Source organism: Lycorma delicatula, chromosome 2, assembly GCF_047948215.1.
Source record: "Lycorma delicatula isolate Av1 chromosome 2, ASM4794821v1, whole genome shotgun sequence".
NCBI lineage: Eukaryota > Metazoa > Arthropoda > Insecta > Hemiptera > Fulgoridae > Lycorma > Lycorma delicatula.
Window position 1 is genome coordinate 11,960,826 of NC_134456.1, and position 16,536 is coordinate 11,977,361.

Consider the following 16,536-nt stretch of genomic DNA (forward strand, 5'->3'; position numbering starts at 1 on the left):
AATTTAATTCCTAAATAAGATATATTCAAAATCTCATCAAAATCGAAGGTGAGTTCCTAATTGTAAATAACTACTTAAAAGATAAAGAAACTGAAGATAACTAACTGAAAAGAATGGAGAAAAACAGAATAACAGTCACGGACTAAAAAAAAAATTACATTAAAATTATAATAATAATAACAAAATTAATTTATTGTGATTAAAAGAATAACAGAATTAGCTTTTACAAACAAAATATAAGGTTCTTTTATAATATACTTGTGTGTGTGTATATATATGATTATTGTTTAATCATCTATTAATGTTTTACATAAAATGTTACTTTGTATAATTATTAAACTATATGTTAATCTATAGTTAATTATAGATTAAACTAAAATTAATTTAAATATTACTGTCGACTGAGTTCCGGCGGGGTCGCCCTTCCGGGGTGTCCCCATTACAGACGAAGCACAAAGGACCGAATCTCGGTCGCTGGATGATGGGAGCCAGAACGGTATAGCCGGGCCTGGCATTTTCCTCACCTGGCGACCAGAGGCGAAGGTACCTTCTGGAACCGTGTTAATGCTAAATTGCGGGTCTGGTTCCGGAAGACAGGAATAAAATACAAAAAAATAAAAATACATTACTGTCGAAAGTTTACTTACTATTAAAAAATCCTTAATATTATATTTCGATATAAATACATACAAAACATTTATCTTTTAAAAGTTTTCCAAAAGAATGTCGATTGTTAAAATTAATTTATAAAGAAAAAAGTAGGTATAGTGGAGTAATAAATGAGGAACAAAATCTCATTACGGGCAAAACTCTGATTTAATCATAGAGTGAATTTAATTGCGATTATATTTGATTACTTGTAATTTAAAGTAATATCTTTTTATTTTCATACGCCCTACGTGATAAGTTGGCTAATTAAATCTTCCCTTATATGTAACACACGCACGAACGCATTCGCCAATTAGACTAAGACACATCTAATTTTATATTATTCGTCTTAAATCGATAATTTGTCTTTAATAGGAAGTTTTTAAAGGAAGAAAGAGCTAGCGTATAGAAATAGAAAACGCTCCAAAACCGTTTATAAAATTAACTAAATAAAAATCTTTATAAAATTAACTAAATATAAACCAAAATTTGATGCTAATTTCAATTGTTAAATGCTTACTTTGCAATAAGAAGGATCGGACAAAAAATATTGCTGTTTAGCAAAAAGGAAAATATTTATTAAAATTGAAATAAAATACAGATAAAAGACAAGCACTTATAAATTTATGTATGTGAAAAGTAATTGCAATTTAGAATATTGATGAGCAAAGAAAAAGAAAAAAAATTAAACAGAATAGAGAAAATTTTGCTCATTATAAGTATGAAAGACGCAGAAAAGTTGAATGTTACCAGAAAATTCACTATTAAAATTTTCCGTACTAGCTAATTTAGTAAGTACTAGGTAAGATATTGGGTAACTTTATTTAGGATTATGGATTTTTTTAAATAACGATAAGGAACTAATATCTAATAGGTTATTAGAATTATATAATTATAAAATAATGTTCATTTTATATTGTTATAAAATTAAAATATAAATAAGACAAGAAATATCACACCTCCCTTAATAGACACAGTATCGAATCGGTTTAAAGTGGTCGTTAGTTCTCTAAACATTACCTTAAACTTTTGTCTGAAACAAATTTTGATATGACCAACTCTTTCGGCAAGGAATGACCAAAATGTTGCTGGAATTGTAGGAAAGATGGGGGCTTGTCGTATGCTAAATATGTGAAACTTTATTCACATCCAACGATTGTCGTATTGAGTAAATTTGAAGTTTTTATTAACTTTACGGTGAAAATCTTTTTTATCCCCTACTTAGCACCAGTAAAGTCTACCTCCGCTTTCTGACGTGCCGAAAGGGATTTTTTATCTTATCCTCTATGCTATATGCGTGAGTTAGATCGTTGTGGCTAGTCCAACTGGAGGTTTTCGTGTTTTAATTACTCATAAGCTAAAATTTTGCTTTAAATTTGGATTGTTTAAAAGATTAGGGAATAAAACACAAAAATCTTAGTTGATCAATCTGTATATTACATTTTTTCCGTATATTAAAGCCATATACTTACACGCCCTTTTATAAAACTAACGATTTTTCATACATGACATTCTTATTTAGATATAAATTTGGAAGTATGAGTAAATCTAGTTAACACTAATTTTCTTTTTTCCAATAATTAAGAGATCAGAATCAAAGACACTTTTCTGAATTATAAAAATTCTTTATAATTCACCGAATCACAATATGTTTAGCTCAAGCCAAAAAATTAATAGCACAATAAGAGATATAATAGATAGTCAATTGGTATATTCAATTTTTTATCATTCAGCCAAGTTTTAACGAAGAATGACCTTATTTTTAAATTAAGAAGACATTTTTTGTTGTATTTTTGCATTCATTTGTTTGTTTTTTTTTTCGTTTTTTTTTGTAATAACCAACCGCATTAAATTTTACAGAAAAAGAATTAATTATGACAATACTTAAAAACAAAGCTTAATTTTACATATTAAAAAATCTGATGTGGACATCACATGACTTCCTTGTATGAATAGTAAAATACATATACCCATTTTTTTTGGCCTTCATTTCAACTTACCTCGCTTTAGTGTTACAGCGACGCTGTAGTGATGATCTAAATGCCGCTGAGGTATAGTTCGGTCCGATTCCAATGAACGAGCCAAAATTTCCCGACTACCACCCGTCGAGCCGAGCCGACTTCGGCGGAGACCAGCGACTGGACTCAACAGCCTTTTTCAGGGCTACCTCATCAGCTCACTAACGACCCTTTTTAGGGTCACCACTACGAAATCCAAAGCATTCCTTTTTCTGGGCTACCACAAAGTTTTAAGGTGTCACTTGCCATCGAAGCCATTCAATGAAAATACTTATGTATATACGAGTATAAGATGTTGAATCGTGTTCAGGAGACTCCAAAACGTAAAGAAAAGTTATATACCCTCCTCCCCTAGACACACTCTTGTAAAAGCTGATCAGGCATCGTAGTGATTTTTATAAATTTTTTGGAAGTCCACTAAAAATAATAATATATGTTGTATATATTTAAGTTACTATTATTATTTAAGTTAAGTATGTAGTATTTAAATCTTGTCGGTTATGATATCGAACTTAATCAAAAAAAATATCTATAGTATCATGTAATTAAATATTTAATTTAGTGTATATTATCATTTACTTAAATAATACATACGACAGTATAAATAAAATTATTTTTTATGCTTTACTGGTGCAGTATAGGCTGTGTATAGAACAATTAATAAGCATCAAACCAGTGTTATCTCTTATAATAATTATTTTCAAGAAAATAAAGGAAGTGCAAAAAAAATTGGGCCCAGTAGAACGGAAAAAGTACCCCCATAATAAACCAAAAACCCATTTTATGGGCTCTTACTCCTGTTCCTGTGAACCGATTCGCTTGAAAATCATCTCACCAGTTTCGTCAAAATCGATTTAGATTTGCTTCCGGTAGGATGGATGAAAAAATCTTATACATAAATTTATATAAACATGACTGGGATTTCCATATTGTTTGGAAATCTGCTAAAAAAAAAAAAAATCTTATTTACAGTTGCTATTAAAAATCCTAACTACAAGAACGTTGTTGGTACTATGCAATGATGAATAGAAGTATATGAGGAAGTAAATGTAGATATCTTTATAGGACTGACTCCACAAGGTGTAATATAATACTCCACTGGTGTAATATAATAGATCATATTGAATAAGTCTGAGACAGAATTTTCAGGAAAGCTAATTCTGTTTCAATTTCTACAACGTCTGAAGGTAATAAGGCTCACTGCCCACAACAATCGTCTACGTAGAACAACTTATACAATGTGAAACTAGCTAGTTCACACTAATCACTCGCACTTGCGAACCACTGGTAATTAAATTAAATAATTCAACTTGCTTTTGTTTTTACACCCTTGAGATGAGTTTAATAATTGAATTAAACAAACTACTGATTTAGTTACTGTAGGATTTGAAAGGATAGAAAGTGTTCATCAATTAACACTAATTAAATAATTATTTATGTATTAAACTCAGTTTTTTTTTTTTTTTTATAATTTCGTAAATAGAAAAGAAACAAAAATTTATTATGTAACACATAAAAAACTAATTAGATTAATAAAAGAATTAAAAAATACAAGTAAATACTAATTACAAATTAATAAATAACTAATCTTCCAAAACATATTTTTTATAATATATCAAAACAGTATTAAGATACTCGTATATTTTCTTTTTCTGTTTTTTTTTATTATTTATTTATTAATTTTTTCTTGTTTCATCATTTGCCATTTTTTCTTTTACTCTTGTATCATACAATTTTATTTTATATTTAACTTAGCTAAATTAATCGACTGAACAATTAAAATTTTCATTTCATCTTACTTTTATTTTTGTTTGAACACCATTTTTGAGCATTTTATATATATATCATTTTAATAACTGTGTAGCAATTATCTCTTTTTTATTATGTTATATTAAAAAAAAAAAAAAAAATCTGAACGATAACATGTAATATAAAATAGTAATAACAGTCACTTTAATACTCCTGATATTCATTGCTAATAAATACTCAAGCAATTTAATTAATTTTAATTATAAAATATTATATAATTAAAACGAAAACCTAATAAAATTTATTTTATTAAATAGTTTAAACCTATTAATAAATAATAATAATAAATTATTATTTTTTTCCCCTATTATTCAATTAATTATGAATTAATTTTTATTTTATTCATATATGCTAACTCAATAATTAAAAATATATCTGATGAGTTTACCAGCTTAGTAAAAGTAAAAATTAATTTTTAGTAGCCATCTTGAAACTGTTTATTTAACTTATAAAATTTAATACTAAATTCGAAAAATTGAAATCTATTTGATTAAAAATTTCACCTTCAATAATGTTGTTGATATCTAATTTTAAAAAAACAGCTGATCTAGTAAGAAAATACTAATGTAATCTTGCCTTTCTAAAACCCAATATTTTGGCTAAAGTTTTCTTTTTCCATTATCGATGATAAATATATTCGATTAGTTTCTCTCAAATATAAATTTCTTGAAGTATGTAATATAAATATAAATTTCAATCGGGAAATTAAAGGATCAAAATAAAAAATGCATTGTTGATTTATAATCATCCTTCCGCAATCTGATCATTCTGGAAATCTACATTTTTTTATATAATAAAAAAAATTTAATATGTTATCTTTTCTATAACATCCACTAATATAAAGGAAGTTTATAATATTCTCCAAAATGAAAATCAGATGCGGACATCACATGATTTCCTTGTACGCTTATTACATTACATATATACATTTTTTTAATATAAAAAGTACATAAAATTTTTTTCGTTAATACCTTCTGATACTTTTTCATGTTTTATTGTTATTTAATTATTTATCATAAAGATTTTTTAACAATCAGAGGTTAATTATTATTATTAATAAATCAATATATTAAAAATTAAAAAATAGGTTACAAAAAAAAGAGATGAAGTCGGATTCGATCGTATCTTCCCCTTGTAAGATCCAAATATTTGGTTAATTATAATTTTATTTGGCGATCACTCTGGAACAAATGAAAATAAGTACCGCTTGTGATATCATTGAAAAGCTTTCAATGAGGGCTTATTACCCCAGTTAAGAAAAAGTCCAAAATCCAAATTTTTGGGGAATTTGGGCTTTTCTGGACACTGTTGGTCCATTTGATTGCATTCAAAAGGGAAGCTGCACAACTAGATGTTTTTTTTTTTGTCTTCAGTCATTTGACTGGTTTGATGCAGCTCTCCAAGATTCCCTATCTAGTGCTTGTCGTTTCATTTCAGTATACCCTCTACATCCTACATCCCCAACAATTTGTTTTACATACTCCAAACGTGGCCTGCCTACACAATTTTTCCCTTTTACCTGTCCTTCCAATATTAAAGCGACTATTCCAGGATGCCTTAGTATGTGGCTTCTCTTCTTTTTACTATATTTTTCCTAATGCTTCTTCCTTCATCTATTTGCCGCAATACCTCTTCATTTGTCGCTTTATCCACCCATCTGATTTTTAACATTCTCCTATAGAACCGCATTTCAAAAGCTTCTAATCTTCTCTTCTCAGATACTCCGATCGTCCAAGTTTCGCTTCCATATAAAGCGACACTCCAAACATACACTTTCAAAAATCTTTTCCTGACATTTAAATTAATTTTTGATGTAAACAAATTATATTTCTTACTGAAGGCTCGTTTCGCTTGTGCTATTCGGCATTTTATATCGCTCCTGCTCGTCCATCTTTAGTAATTCTACTTCCCAAATAACAAAATTCTTGTACCTCCATAATCTTTTCTCCTCCTATTTTCACATTCAGCGGTCCATCTTTGTTATTTCTACTACATTTCATTACTTTTGTTTTGTTCTTGTTTATTTTCACGCGATAGTTCTTGCGTAGGACTTCATCTATGCCGTTCATTGTTTCTTCTAAATCCTTTTTACTCTCGGCTAGAATTACTATATCATCAGCAAATCGTAGCATCTTTATCTTTTCACATTGTACTGTTACTCCGAATCTAAATTATTCTTTAATATCATTAACTGCTAGTTCCATCTAGATTAACTAGATGTTTAACAGTCCTAAATCCGAAATTTCAACATCCTATGGCTAATCATTTTTGAGTTATGCGAGATACATACGTTCATACATACATCTTACGTACGTATGTACAGACATCATGCCGAAACTAGTCAAAATGAATTCATAATGGTCAAAATAGATATTTTCGTTGAAATCTGAAAACCGAGATTTTTCGGGATTACAGTACTTTCTTTACTTCTTACAAGTAAAATTCAATGCTTATATACTTTTAATTTTTACGTGAAGTACTTATTAGTAAAATTGAAAGATGTTATTAAACTAAAATCGTTGAGAAGTATTTTAGTTATTCCCTTCTATACGGAGAAGATGTTCACCAAACCTTTTGTACAGCATTCAGTAATATTTAATTTTTATAACAAGTAATTTTTGTATGAAGTCAACAGAGAAATATACTTTTGAAAAATAGAAAAACGGCCGCTAAAAACTGAAATTTGTGAAGCAATTTTGGTTGTATTTTTCAAATAACATAAGCTAACATCCAGGACAATTTTGTTCAGAATTTACTTTCTTCCACATACAATAGGCAAATGAACATTTTTACCCAGACAAGCGCGCGCGCAATCGTTCTCTCTTTGTCACTCACTCACTCACTCTCACTCTCACTCACTCTCTCTCTCTCTCACACACACACACACAAACACAGACATGTATATATATATATATATATATATATATATACATGAAAACCCGTATAGTGAGGTTGAAATAATATTACGACCGTATGTTTACTGAAATGTATTGTCGGTAAACTAATTAGAATCTAAAATAATCTGATTTATACAAAAATATAAACAAATTAGATTTAATAATTTTCATAAAACACTAAACTATAATAAAGTTTTTGCCTTTAATATTATTATATAAACAAAAATTTAATTATTTTAGTTATTTCTAAAAAAAATTCAATAATTCTATAATAAATTTTGTTATTAAAGATGATTAATTATTATCCTAATGTATTTTAATTAAAATTGATTAAATTAATTTAACATCGAAAGTTAAATTTATTATATTCACTTCATAATAAAATTTGTATTATAATTATTTATTTTATTTAATGAAAAAATATTGGATAAATGTTAGCGTTTATTTTAATTAATATTAATTTTTTTTTTTCACAATGTATAGAGTATTTAAACAAAATATTGTTATTATCATCACTATTTCTCTGTTAAACCAGTTTTCTAGTTGGATAGATGTTTCATTCCAGTCAATAATTTATTTGGAGTTTGATGGGAAAAGTTAAAATTGATATTTCCCCATAGAAGAGAAGGCAACAGCATATATAGTACGCTTTATAATTAATCACATTTGCCTTAATAGTAATTACGCGCGATACAAATCCATTTATAAGTAAATATTAATTTTGGAAATTAATATTCTACCCAGGGAAAAAAGTTATTAAGTTGTAAAATTATTAATATCCTAGGTGCTGTTATAAGAGAATATATTATAATTGATGACTAATAAACAGCTTTACAGTATTGTAATTCGTATTTTCTAGGAAATTAAGGTTACGGTTTATTTAGTATATTAAAATAATGAATTGTATTGTCTGGAGTTCAAACTCTCAAAAATAGGGTAGGTATTTTATGGAAATACATAAATTTATTGTTTTCATGATCGTAGTTTGTATAAAGTCGGGTAATGAAAGATGACAGTTTTCCTAAACATGAAAATCTGTCTAATCCAAAGATATCCAATCAGAGGTGTTTTAGTGTAAAAATGTATGTATCTTTACATACATTAAATAACTACTATAGAAATTCGGTAACAAAAAAGAGTGATTTAAAACAAAGAAAATAACGATTTGATTTTTATAAAAGATTACAATCCATTAGAAGAAAAAAGCAAAGAAACAAGGATTTTTTCAGTATTTAGAAATATAATAATACAGCTCCTTAATTTTATCAGTATTTATTTATAAGTTAAGTGGTAAAAGAAAATTTACTATTCAACTTTCCACTAAGAGATAAGGTTGAGAATTATAAGCGTTAATTGTATTTTTTTTTCATTCTTTTAAATACTTTTATTTATTGTAGCATCAACAATTAATGTCATTAGTGACTTATCAGTGTAATAATAATATAACTGGTAAATGTATAATCTTGAACTAACACAAACCAAGCATTCCTAAGACGTGTGGTTAACTGAAATCTAATCACCAAAGAACACCTGTATCCACCTTCTAGTATTCAAATCTCAAAAAAGCAACTAATTTTATTAGGTTTTGAACCTCTTTCTCTTCTTTTTCTGTTTAGTCGCAGGAACCAAATTAAGGTATTACTTCAGAGAATGAATGAGGATGATATGTATGAATGTAAATGAAGTGTAGTCTTGTACAGTCCCGACTATTCCTGAGATGTGTTGTTAATTCTAACTCAACCACCAAAGAATACTGGTATCCACGATCTATTATTGAAATTCGTATAAAAGTAACTGCCTTTACTAGGATTTGAATCTTAGAAATATTAACTTCGAAATCAGCTCATTTGCGATAACGAGTTCACCACTAACCCAACCCGGTGGATTAGAATTTTAACTAGAGAACTTCGACTTTGAAATCAGCTGATTTACCACGACGAGTTTACCACTAGTCGTTATAATAAAAATAAAATCACCAGTGAGTTAATTTTTTAATTAAATTTATGAAATAAAACCAATTTCATGAATACTTTAATAAATAAGTAAATTCTTTTAATAATTAAATGAACTATACTGTTCCAATAAGTATCATATTTTTGTTAAAATTTATATCAAGTAATAATAAATTACCCAATTATAAAAATTGCTAGCAGCAGAATATAATTTAACTAAAATTATTTTAAAAATTGTTCCACTTAAGTTGCTGCTTTTTATTTACTTTACATGATTGCCCAAAATCGAGTATAATGTATTTAGGGTGTATGTATGTTTGATCCATCCTAGAAGCACAGCGGCTGAACCGGTTTATATATATGACCTCGCGTTGGAATCCTTACGTTACCGGGTGTCATAGGCGGTATATAAATATGTATATTTATATATGTTTAAATCAATTTAAAAAAATTATACTACGTATAAAGTTGTCACCCGCACGCTATTTAATTATCCTGTTGTATTAGAAAGTATCCTACATTAAAGAGTAATGTTTGTCAGCAATTTTTTTAATATTTATCTCTTTGTTATGATTTCCGTTATATACTTTCGTAGAAATTTCCTGATTTTTAGAACTGTTTTTTTTATAGATTAATAAAAGATATCAATATATATATATATATATATATATATATATATATATATATATATATATATAGCCATAAATTAAACTATAAAAAATTAATAAGTTTTGAAAAATGGTATATTATATTATTAATTTGTCATAAAAAGGAAAGATCTCGCTTAAGTACTCAGCAGAAATCATATATAAGAAAACCCGTTGTATGAAACTAGTTTTTAATTAATTCTACCCAGAGGTAAAATTGATTTAAAACATGAAAGCATTTTAAGCTCTTTTAAACAAAAAGTAATAAAAATATATTTTTTTACTCCTTTGTATTGAAATTTGAACATTACATTCATTTTGAAAACAACTTATTTTGAAAAATATTTATTTTAAGTTTTAAAAATGTTTGATTAACTTTATAGATTGATAACAAATTTTAATAAGAGATAAATATTTAAAATTAAAAATCACGACTGCCTGAAAAAAATCATTGCTGTTTAATATAGAATAATTATTAATACAGGATAATTAAAGAACGTGCGGGTGACAATTTTGTACATAGTTGTATATAGTGTAATTTTTTTTTCAGATTTTTCAAAATTTACTTAAACATTTGTACAAAATATGGGCCTCCCGGTTCCCGGTAACTTAAGGATTCCAACGCGAGGTCATATATCTAAATCGGTTCAGCTGTTGAGATGCTACGGTGGAACATACATACACCCTAAATACATTATACTCCGGTTTTAAAACTCGTCTAAAAATCTATGTTTGCTAGGTGCCATAACAGTAAAAATTGTAAACAACACTACACGAGACAAAATCTTTTCCAATAATGGCATAAATATTTCAATAAATATCAGACATCTCAAATCAAGTTTACCCAAAAAAATAAAAAAATAATAATGTTTCCTGTTGTCACCTTTTTTAATAAGCTGAATGTGTAGTTGTGATACTATCCCAAACTTGCAGAAATATTGGAGATATTCAGTTTTCAAGCAATATTTACTGAGATTAATTGCAATACTTACTCGCTGAGATTAATTATATAACAGATACTATTCCTCTCAGAAGAAGCAACTGTGAATAACATCACTTCTCTCTCAGGTGGATCGCATGAATCCGAGCTATAAAAAAAAACATTATGACAAATTTACTGACGTCGATGAATTGGAACATAATCAAAAGTGAAAAAAAAATCCATATAAAACTAATCGTTATTCTTTACATTGATAATAATCTTTTTTTTTTGTTCATTTAAGTAAAATTATGACAATTCTTTTTGAGGTAACACCCATTCGTAACCTTCTTTAAAACATTTAACAATTATCAGAATGTTAGCACTTCCTTTTCTTTACAAAAAGTACGCTGTTCAAGATTCCTTCCGGTTGTTATAAACCGGATTCTGCAGTTATTATTTTGTTGTTGGATTTTATTTAAACCGTAAAAATTCTGTCCATATTTAACCCATATAATTCTGACCTGTTCAGAAGTTTCTGACATGAAATGCAAGAAATGTAAAACGCATAGAAGTTACTTTTTTAAGATTAATAATAAAGTTCTCAAAACTTATAGGATTTTAAATCGTTACTTTTAGAGTTGCAAATTCAAAAATTAAATTTGATAATTAATAAATATAATATAATAGATATAAATAATCTATGTTATTTTTATTAAAAAACAGAAAATATTACGTAATGAAGTTGTAGGTTAAGCTAATTTCCAATAAGTAACACTTTAATCAGCAAATAAGTTTTTGTTCAGATATTCACATAGGATACAAAAGAGATAACTTAAATTTAAATTGCCTAGGATTTGCCGACGACCTAGCTTTATTAGCTAATAGTATTGCAGAAGCCAGAATACAAATAACAAGTATAGAAGAACTTGCGAATAAAATTGGACAAAATTTCTTACGAAAATACTAAAATGGCTATAGATCCTTTAATTATTAATTCTGTGAATATTAATGAAAACAAAGTAGAACTTATAGGAAAATTTAAATATCTTGAAGAGATCATTACTTGTAATTAATTGTAACGAAAAACAAAATTGGACTGAAAGACTAAATAAATTATTTAAAGTGCTACAAGTAACCACAAATACTTACAAGAAAAAATCGCTCTCGATTAACACTAAAATTAGACATTACAAAACCGTGGTTAAACCGGTAATTACTTACGCGGGCGAGACTTTATTTAGATTAAATCAGAAAAATAGGACTTAACCTTTGCTTAAAGCTGAACAGAGGATTGTTAGAACCTGCATAAACAAAAAAAAAAAAACACGAAAATCAGTACAGATTATTGCCTAATAAATTTCTTTACAAAAACTTGAAATCCTTAATCGATACTATGAAAAAGAAGCGAATTTGTTTCGGTGCACACTTGTTAAGATTACCGCAGGATAGGATTACTAAGAGAATTATCGATTAATTTTGGTCTTTAAAAAATCCGCCATTATGGATCAAAGACATTAAAGAAGACATGCAAGAATTAAATTTTACTTACGAAGATTTACTTAATAAATCCGAAAAATTAAAATTTGTTATTAAAGATCCGAATACCGACTTTAAAGTAAGAACTTTTAATTATACAAAAAGGGTTTATTCAGAAGAGGATCGTAAAGCAAGATCATTAAGAATGACTAAATATTGGGAGAAAGTGAAAGCTAAGAATTTAAAGGCCAAAAGATCGGCATAAAAGACTTGAATTATTCTGACTAAAGTGGTCCTTCGCGGCCTAAAAAGTAAAAAAAAAATATATATATAATAATCTATGCTGGAATTTATTTTTATTAAAAAACAGGATATATTATTTAATGAAGTTGTAGGTTAAGCTAATTTCCAATAAGTAACACTTTAATGAGCAAATACGTTTTTGTTCGGAAAGTATAACTATACTTTAGTGTTGTATACTAAATTTTTTAAATAAAACTTTAAACCAAACTTATTTAAATTCTTTGATATCATCATCCAAAATACGTCATTAGACTCCAGAGGAATCGCAAACAAAGGTAACATAGCCGATATGACTAAGCTGTTAAGGGGATGGTTTTATAAAATAAAGAATAGACAGAATAATTTTTGAGTTATAAATGGATATAACCTTATTTAAAATGATATTATTTACTTGAAAATCTAACGGTATGTTAATGAATTTATAGCATTTCCAAGCATAGGATCTAGAGATGAAAGAAGTTATAGCTATAATAACTACACCAACAAAAGGCTACAGCTACCTATTCGCTACGAATCAAGAAAGCTGTACTAAATAGGTAGAAAATTAAAATTGTATCATAGATTAGTCTGATTAAAAAATAATTTCACAAGTTAAAAGAGAATTTCCGTACTACCCAAGCTAAATTTAATGACTAAACTCTAATCTTATAGATATATTTATATATGTGTATAATATATATAAATGAATGTTTGTTTGTTTGTCTGTCCCATATGCGTTCTTACACCATTCATCCGATTGCGATGAAATTTTCATGAGTTGTGCGCACGCCCGTAAAGGTTTCTGAATTATTTTAAACCCGCTAAGTGGTTCGAGATATTTCCGAAAATTGTATTTATTGTCCGATTTGGCTCATATTCAGAACATATATTAGTTACGTGAAAAGAAATATTTTTTCGAAAAGGGAAGAAGTGGAAAAAGGTGAAAGGGAAAGAGGTGCAGGGGTGAAGATTGGAAGAGAGAAAAAGGAAAGGTTAAATTTTGTGAATTCCGTAATGTTCAGTTTTTTAATGTTTTATCAAACTTTCGTTTGTGTTAATTTTATCTATATATAAACTCAAATCTAGTGATGGCGAAGCATTGCCGGGTCAGCTGTTTCGTTTATAAATACAATAAATATATATATAGGAAATCGATGAGTAAAATAACTGGGAAAGAAAATACTTATGAATAAAAAATTAATATTATCATTTTTAAAATAATAAATAATTATAATACTATTAATAAGTATTTATAATAATCCTAGATACATTTAAAACCATCTCACTTATTATATTATAAATGAACTGTTTTTGTAAATTCATTTTTTTTTTAACTTTTTAGGTTATTTAAATTTTATTTTAGCTCATATATTTGAGAATATTCCAGTGAAAATGACATGAAATTCCCTATTTGCAATAATTCATCTCAGTTTTTTTCAACTGCTTTAATAAAGCACTTGTTTAAATTTATTCTGCAACTGACCTGAGGTCGGCTGCAGAATCAATTTAAACAGTCACATATATTTATTTTTTCTCTTTAGTAACAGTATATTTAGATAAGTAAATAAAATTGTATATTGGATTATTATTTTAGTATGAAAGTATGAACTTTCTTCAATATTTAATATAAAATATATGCAATATTAAAAAAAATTGATTGAAATTAAAACAAAATACTAAATTTATGATCTGTTGAATAAAAGTTATTAAAATGCAATACATATATTTAACGTTGATTGTATTTTTGAAAACGTTATGTTTGTTTATAAATGATCTGAATCAAGAAACTTTAAAAACCTTCAGGAATTATAAAGTTCAAAACTTTTTACGTATTATAAAAAATGTATTCAATCTACAGTAGCCAACTTGTTTGTAGAAATATTAAAATGCACCACATTACTTTTAAAATTGCCTCCGAGTAAACAGAATAATATAATTCTGTTTAAAATTCAACGCTTCGTAAACAAGTGGAATACATTTAAAGAAGATCATACGTTTCATTTCTACCAGAAAAGTTTTTCTTTCTTTCATTATTTAAACTTAAAAAGTAGGGTTAAAAAAATTCAATAATATTTCGCTGTTATTTTTTAAAATACCTAATATTTTTAAAAATATTAAAATATTTTATTTTAAACTATTTTAAGTCCTTCGTGATTAAAAACAAAATTTCTAATAATTGTCGAAATATTTAAGTATTGGTGGATTTCAACATTTTTTTGAAAATCACGGAGCTCTGGAATTGTTATAAAAAATTTATTAAACGCTTTTATTTAACTCGCTTTAGGAATAATCAAATGTAGCAACAACTATATCTTTTGATCTATCGTATGAAAATCAATGAAATTTGGTACACGTATGTAACTTCGATGACAATACAGCACTACGGTGTCGGAATTTGATATGACATAACCCCACGCCACCACGCTTTACCCCTAAGCTAAATTCATGCATTTAGTTGAACATTTTCATTTTTCATGAACTATCCTATGAAAATGATTGAAATTTAGTACACGTATGCAACATCGATGTGTAAAAATAAATATTTTTACTTTTAGAAAAAAATACAAAAAAAAACACAAAAAAAATTACAAAAATATATTTGATTGCATATAAAAAACTATTTTTTAAAAGCTTTTAACTAATATCAATATTAACATTAATAAAAAAAAAGGAAACAAAAACCCTCTAAAAAGTAAAAAATATAAATTATATAAGTATCTAATAAATAACAAATACATAAAAAATAACTAAATGTAATAATTATTAAATTTTAAAATTAAAAGTAATGAAAATATTTAGTTAAATAAAAGCGTGGCGCAGTTTTTATAACAATGTTTTCCAATAAGTATTTACAGACATTTGATGTATTTTAAAATATATTTTTTTGTTTAATGAGGTTGTTTAGTATATGTTTATACTTTATTTATCTGTAATAAAATAACTCAAGTTTTAATTCTTTGATGGTTAAAATTTGCACCGAGATGACCTTTAAGGGTTGATAAGATTAAAAATAAAAATTAAATTTAGAAATCTTACACAAAGTTATTACATTTTGACGGTAATCTGAAAAATGGTTAATTATTATAATTATAATCGTAATTATGAATTCATTAAATAAAAATTCATAAAAATTAAAATGAAACTTTTAGCGGAAAGAGTGCGTTCAATTTGGTTTAGATTACAAACAGTTCGAAGATAAACTTCAACTATGTGAGAACACGTACAAAGAAAGCGAGTGGGTGCATTTTCCCAGATTGTTGCTTGTAGCTAGTCAGTCTCAACTGGACAGGTTCCAGCAGACCTTTCCGCCTCCTCGCGTCGTTATTGAAAATGAAAATGAAGATTAATTGTTGTAAAAATAAATTTTGTTGTGTTTTTAAATAAATTATAAAAACTGCACGACGCTTTTATTTAACGAAATATTTTCATTACTTTTAATTTTAAAATTTAATAATTATTACGTTTATTTATTGGTTATTTATTAGATATTTATATAATTTATTTTTTACTTTTCAGTGCATTTTTATATTTGTTAATATAATATATTTTTTTGTTTAAAATTCTCTATTTGATTTAATTCTTATTTTTTTACTTTTTAAAGGTTTTTCTAATTTGTTTTCTTTTTTTATTAATGCTAATATTAATATCAGTTAATAAAAGCTTTTTTAAAAAAATATTTTTTTATATGTAATCTAATATATTTTTGTAATTTTTTGGGATTTTTTTTTTTTGAAGTATATGATGATACCCACATCATCAATAGCTTCTTTATTTGGTTTCCATTGCCTTTTTCTCGAGTGAATTCCAGCTAAACCATTCTCCAAGATATATAAATTCTTTGAATATTTTCAAATTATTTGTCTAGTGGTTAAATCGTCGAGACAT

The 16,536-nt window shown here is 26.7% G+C and overlaps 1 protein-coding gene across 5 annotated transcripts in view; it reads left to right on the forward strand.

Annotated features, from left to right (window-relative positions):
• rdgC (retinal degeneration C) overlaps positions 1-16,536 on the forward strand; it is a 968,675-nt gene that overhangs the window by 564,559 nt on the left and 387,580 nt on the right. The window lies entirely within an intron of this gene.